We start from the raw sequence: 6,772 nt of genomic DNA on the forward strand, positions 1-6,772 counted from the left end.
ACGGTGTCTCCACTGTATTAGAACACACTGTAATACTGTATATTAAGCCTATCTACTTCTGATTTGCTCTAACATTTCCTGGAGTGTTATCTGAGGTCACTCTTTCATATGCAAATATGTTTGGCAATGTAAACAGAACACTGACCGCTCCATACATCGGCCCATTGTTAGTTTGACAGATTATCTACTCCATTTGGCTGTTTATGTCACGTTGAGACAGCTAAATAAACACAAACCAATTATCCTCGCATTATGGACAGAATTTTTATCTCAAGCAAGCAAGGACAAAAGCCTCATACATTGGATGCATTGAATGTATAGCAGAGGTCAATAAAATTGACTGTTATCAATAAAACAACAACAATCTTTTTTTTTTTTTTTTCTCTCAATAGGGTAACATACTGTATATATTTTCATACTGACAGATTTTCCAACAGTTTTTGGTTTGCCTAATTGAGCTAAGGGCAGAATATTATGAAGACCTTTCAGTGTGATGTAGTATAAATCTACACCCCTGCAAACAACAGCAAATGTATTTATTACCTTTCTATTTATTACAATGAATAAAAATACCTATCTAACAGTCAATCAAAAGTGAAAACATATTTAGACCCAAGAAGATTGTGCTGTACCTAACGTGTAATTAAATGTCTGGCAGATGGATTGAAGTACAAGTTGGTGTTCAGCAAGAATTTTCAGGACGAAATACAACTAAAGTGGCACCAAAATCCTCAGTCTGACATTACTATTGCTGTACATCATCATCAAAAGGTATGGGAGATTAGAAATTTCTACACCTAATTATTAAGTGGTTAACTTCTTTTTTTTTTTTTTCTACAGCAGCTCTTCAACAGAGGGTGCTAGGGTGCTGCCCTACCACACATTTGTCACCACATTCCTTGAAAACAATAAATAAATAAAAACATCCAAAGTCAAATCAAATATATTTCAAAATATATGTACAGTAATCCCCCGCTATATCAAGATTCATGCATCGTCGTCCTGCTATATCGCAGATTATTTTTTTGGAAGTGTTTTTTTGTGTGTGTGTTATCCTTTGCTCTTGCTCTCTCTCAATATATTATATGTGTTTCAATGTGTTTTTAAAAAATGAAGTGACATAAATGCTATAAAAATTGTCTGTGTTTTAGTTTAGATTCTATTTAATATTGTTTCATGTTTTCCTGTGTCCCATGTTATTCATGTTTTGTGTGCTCATTTAGTTATTGTGTCCATCTGTTGCCTCTACCTTGTGTCAACCAATCAGCACCCTCGAGCCACTCGTGCTTTTTCTCGCTGCTTCCCTGCACTTGGGCCCTCCACCTTCTTGTCTGTGAAATCCCGAACATGACACAATGCAGCAACCAATAAAGGACCCAGTGGGAAGCACAAGGCGTCCGGGATGCCACAGGTCTGCCTCCCAGCGCCATCAGCCTGCTGACCAAACATACCCTCCTCCAGTAAGCCCTATTGTTTTGTTTTTCTCTGTCCTTTTCACCAGTGTCCCCCACTTGTCCTAGTCATTCACCAAGCCTCATTTTTATTTTATTTTTATTCAGATTCATCCGATTATGAAGCTGCCGCAGATTCGGTTAACCTTATTTCTGACATGGATTCGGACTCCGATTTTGATTTTTACGGTTCTTTCATCTAGTCATTTTTCTCGTCCTAGTCAATTTTTGTCACGTTTTCCCTTTTCTGATCCGTATGAGTTCACATCCAAGTCCTTTCCTTCCAACCTATGCTTGGCCATCTATCCGGGACCTCCGCGTGGTGGTCAACAGAGGCACCCAAGTAAAGGTGAAGGTTTGCTGTTACGTCATCCCAATTCTAAGCCACGTCATTTGTCACCTGTTTCCACACCAAGACACGTCCGTCCAAACCTGCCCCCAAGTCACCTCGTTCCATACCTACTTCATCACCTTGTCTCGTACTACTCATGTTTCCTAGTTCACCTTCCTGAGTTTCTGTGCACGCTGCCCCTCTTGTATCCTGTCCTCCCAAACCTCTATGGCAGGCTGAAAAAGCAACTGCAGACCCCATACCTGCTTCTCACCAGCTGCAGCAGGCCCCCGTTCCTGCTCCTCGGCAGCTGCAGCAGGCCCCTTGTTCCTGCTCCTCGGCAGCTACAGGCTCCAGCAGCGTACACTGACCTTGCGCCAACGGCGCCCGTCCAGCAGCCGCCACCCGACCATGCTGCGGTGGCTCTTGTCTAGCAGCCGTCACCCAACTCTCTTGCCTGGCCCCTGCATTGCTCTTGCATCTGGTATCATGGCCGTCACCTGAACAGCCCATTAGAAACCCTTGTGCTTCGTGTCCTGATCTCCTGAATGGCCCAGCCAACCACCGCACGTCTGGTGGCCTGGACGGCCACCATTGTGCCCACCTGTTCTCATCAACACTCTACCTTGTGTCAAACAATCAGCTCTCTCCAGCCAATCGTGCCTTGTCCAGGTGTTCCTCGTTGTCTTGTCAATTTGTTTGTATTTCGTTCCCTGCTTTCTTTCAGTCTGTGTTGCCACTTCGTTGTCGGTTGTATGTCGTCTGTTGCTGTAAGCCATGTTTCCGAAGTCATGTTATGTTTTGATGAGTTTATCCCTTGTTTATTTGTTACCTGGAACCTAGCTTTTTGAACTTTGTTAATTTAGCTTTTTCTGCCCACATGATCCTTGTTTGCCTTTGTTTTTGGAATTCAAAATTATTTTGAGATTCTTGCACTCCTGCCTTGCCTCCCAGCTTCCCTGCACTTGGGCCCTCCACCTTCTTGTCTCCAACACTGTGAAAACCCGAAGGTGGCAAAAAAAACATGCCGAGAATACTCAAATAGGGTATTTCAACTGTATATTACAGATTTGACTTATTGCGGGGGTAGTTTGGAACGTAACCCCAGCGATGGAGGTGGGATTCTATTTTTCTATGAGCGGGGTAAATAATATATAGGTCATGAGTAAAATTGTTTCATTCATCTCTCTTGTCAGTTTTAGTGACGCAACAACTGCTCTGGGACACAGATATCTTTCCCCATTGACCCTTGTTAAAAGTTTGACATGCGCAGTTGGGTCCTCTGCAATGCAAAAGATTGGACAGAGGTAGGGCACTATATTCTATATCTTTTTTTGTGGGACACAAAATAACGTTTGTGGGATTTGTCCTCATCCTTTTGTCTGTGGTGTCCGTTTATACAGAATATTGCAGTCTCATAATGAGCCAAGGAGGCTGTGACTTAAATATCTAACAGAAAATACAGAAATAAGGCCCGAGGCATCCTCCAAATTATTGTATGATGAAAAAAGACTGTAGGATATTGTTGCTAATAGCTACAGTAGCACCCAAAGAAAGTATCCACACAGGCATATTCATATGTTAGAGGGCTATGGCCAGTCAGCCACATAATAGAAAAATCATTGTCACTCATCCTCTGCTATTCATACAGCTGTTACTCCATTTAAAAATTAAAAAGAATATAAAGCGCCTTTATCCAGTTTTGTCCTTTTCTCTCCTTGTCATCTTCATCTCTTTTCTTCTGTTCTGCTCTTTGTTTCCGCTCTTCCTCTCTCAGATGTGTCCTTGGTCATCCCCCATTATTCCTTCATCATGAAGCATTGTATGTGTTTGGCAACCAACTCTTTCAATGTGTCTTCCTCACTGCCAAGCACACTTTGTCCTGTGATTTTCAAAGATGAAAAGAGTGCTTTTCACGTGCCAGAATATATCCCACAACGAACGATGAAACTGATCAACTTTTGGCTCTTTGTAAAATATTTTCTATAGATATGAAAATGTCTTTGGTTTATGCAAGCAAGTAAAACTTTTCAAGCATGTTAATAATGGTCCATTTAAACTCAGGAGTTTGAGAGAGAAACTACACGACTTTATGTGGAGACAAGTATTGTGACATGCCTATCAATCAATTTTTTTTTCACTTTACCTGAACAATCATTTAATTCTTTAGCATACCATTACATTTTGGACTTTGCATGCTTCCTACTCTATTGGAATACGATAGTTTGCAGAAGGCATAGTTGGTTGAGTTTGGTCTAGAGCATGACGGGTCTACGCAAACCTCTGACCTTCATCCAATCTAACGCCTATGGGACATGTGACACCCCAAATTCTTGTATCGTATAAAGTCTTGCTATAAAAGGGCACCAAATCTATATTTCCTGCAGTCTTAATGGTCAGATGTCTCAATCATTTTGTCCATACAGCACAACAGCAGTGTTTTGTAAGCTTCAATCCTTTTTTACCAGTAGTGGGATGGTAATTTAAATAATTTACAGTATATTTCTGTATGCAATGGAGAGTTATAGAGAAGAAAGCTGTGAGGGTCTTAACAAGTGCAACAATCAAAAATCACCTCCTAATCCAGTGAAAATAAAACTGTTTTTTGTATTCATATCTGTCTTCATCTTATTTTTCTTCATGCTATCTCACTCTTCATTCATAAGACTTCCTGTGAAATGCAAAGAAGCCCGACATCCAACCCATCCCCCCTTTTGTTGTATGCATTCCTTTATTTTTTTCATAAGCACACCTTGTCACACTAGTGGCATATTTTCAATCATTATTAGAATTCCGGCAGCTCAAGGCTCACAGGCTTTAACCTCTGGTATCTTTGGTGTGTGATAAAAGCCGAATGAACCATCAATCTTTATTGTCTGGCCTGCAGACTGTAATTGCATTCAATAGTCCACTGATTCTCTTGTCTGCTAATGTCGGAGAGCAGAGAGGAGCCAGATGCTCTGACTGCATCATGCGCTCACACATGCACACAGTTCAAGCCTTTATATTCAGGTGGGGGGGGACAGCTCACACTGAATACATTTATTCGGAATAGGCACAGCAACACATATGACACACATAGGCGGTAGGCAGTCCCCCCCACCCACTTCTGGTTGATAAACTGTTGACAGTATAGATTATGAGCAGCTGTGCTTTGGGTGTGAATGCAGAAGATTCATCCATTAGTTCACCAGTCAGATTGTGCTTATACAATATGTACTGTGGCTGAATTTACTGTATGTTTGTGTCACTGATGACTGCTAGCCCTGTACCACGAAATGTGGGGCAGAAGTCCTGCGGGATCATTAATGACTCAGTCAGATAGTAAAATCCGACAGCCATAAAAGTAAAAACAAAAAATAAATACAAGCTAACTATGTTTTGGATTTTGATTCTTTAAAGACATGATTAAACCATGGTCAACTTATATCAGAATGACGGCAAGAGTGGAGTGCGGAGAAGAAACAGGTCATGATCCAAAGGATACATTTTCATGTGTCAAACATGGTGTTGGCAGTGTTGAAACATGGGAAAGTTCGCCTGCTAAAGGAATGGGCTCCCTGGTGTTTATTGTTGATGTGACTCCTAACAGAGGTCAGAAGAATGTGTCAGGGCTATACTCTCTGCTCACATTCAGCCAAATGCTATAAAACTGATCAGATGGATGGCCATACTATAAGAGAAACTAAACTCATTTTGAAGGTTGGAATATTCTTCAGTCACCTGATCTCAACCAATTGCGGACTGCTTTTCACACTGCTCTCTTCTGTGAGTGTGGGTAAGGTTATCTTTGTGCTTTTCACGCTATTCTTTAATTTTCCTCACAAACAGGAAGTTTGAGCTGAGAGACAATGACAAAGATGACCCTTTACTGAACATGAATGTACTATTTAATTTATAACAGTCAAGTTGATCCGTAGTCTACAGCATAGGTGTCAAACTCAAGGCCCGGGGGCCAGATGCGGCCCGCCACATCATTTTATCTGGCCCGCGAAAGCAAATCATGCTCGTCAACTTCCGTGATTTTTACTAAAATCTGTACCCAAATTCCAAATTGTCATAATAATAAACAATAAGGTTGAGATATTGCATTTTTCTGTTACCAAACCCTTCTTAAACAATAACTTAAACAATACTTGAACAAACTATTATCCTTGTCTTCTGATTTCAAAACTAGTTATCCCTCAATTTGTTGTGTAATGGTAATAATATGTTTTGGTGGTTAAACATTTATAAGGTTTCACTGTTCTAACGGCCCTCTGTTGGAAATCATAACTTTGACACCCATGGTCTACAGGGTATTTCATTACAGGGAAGTTGTCTGCAAGGCATGTCTCATCTTTATATTTTGACACAAATGTGTGGTACTGTGTGCATAACCATAACAGAAGTGACTTTACATAGAATATATCTATTTGAATTGAATATAAATGTCTTCGAATTTATACCTGAGAATTGAAGGACAAATTGTGACTGTGAATTTAGTTTGCCCGCAAGATTTAATCCAGACTTTTACTCCTTTAGTGGGGTGCTTGTGCATCATGCAGTGTTTCACACAGTAGGCATCTCCAATATGCATATACACACTGAGTGTCAAGTAATATAATAGACTTTGGCTTTTTGTTATATCAGCACATGCTGCACAAAGCTTCCCACCTAAAAGATCAAGACTATCGGCTAGGCCAAGACCACTCATACTTTGTTATGATGCATTTGATATGTTATATGCATGATTATTGTCCTATTCTTACCCATTGATCTATTGGGATTTGTGGAAGGGAGTTTACGGCTGTGATTTCCATCAATTCTTTTTCTGCAATTACAATGCACTTGTGGGATATACAGTACATTGTGCTAATTAATACAGGGGTGTATTTTTTGTTGCACTTTTAAATGGGTTAACAAGTTAACTAGCGCCAAATCCCAATAGAACTGATGTAACTCCATTCCGTACTATAGCGCCGTCGTATGATTGAGTTTATTTTTTCTT

General features: G+C 40.4%; 1 long non-coding RNA gene across 3 annotated transcripts in view; it reads left to right on the forward strand.

Moving 5' to 3' along the window:
- LOC133485460 (uncharacterized) overlaps positions 1-5,918 on the forward strand; it is a 102,341-nt gene extending 96,423 nt beyond the window's left edge. Inside the window, exons 3-5 of one of the 3 annotated variants that reach the window (XR_009790699.1) lie at positions 659-771; positions 841-3,089; positions 3,560-5,918. This is a non-coding gene — a long non-coding RNA (uncharacterized LOC133485460). Of the gene's footprint in view, positions 1-658; positions 772-840 lie in introns of all 3 variants that reach the window. The other 2 variants (XR_009790697.1, XR_009790698.1) reach the window with 2 other exon arrangements.
- Positions 5,919-6,772: the final 854 nt, after the last annotated feature.

Source organism: Phyllopteryx taeniolatus, chromosome 11, assembly GCF_024500385.1.
Source record: "Phyllopteryx taeniolatus isolate TA_2022b chromosome 11, UOR_Ptae_1.2, whole genome shotgun sequence".
NCBI lineage: Eukaryota > Metazoa > Chordata > Actinopteri > Syngnathiformes > Syngnathidae > Phyllopteryx > Phyllopteryx taeniolatus.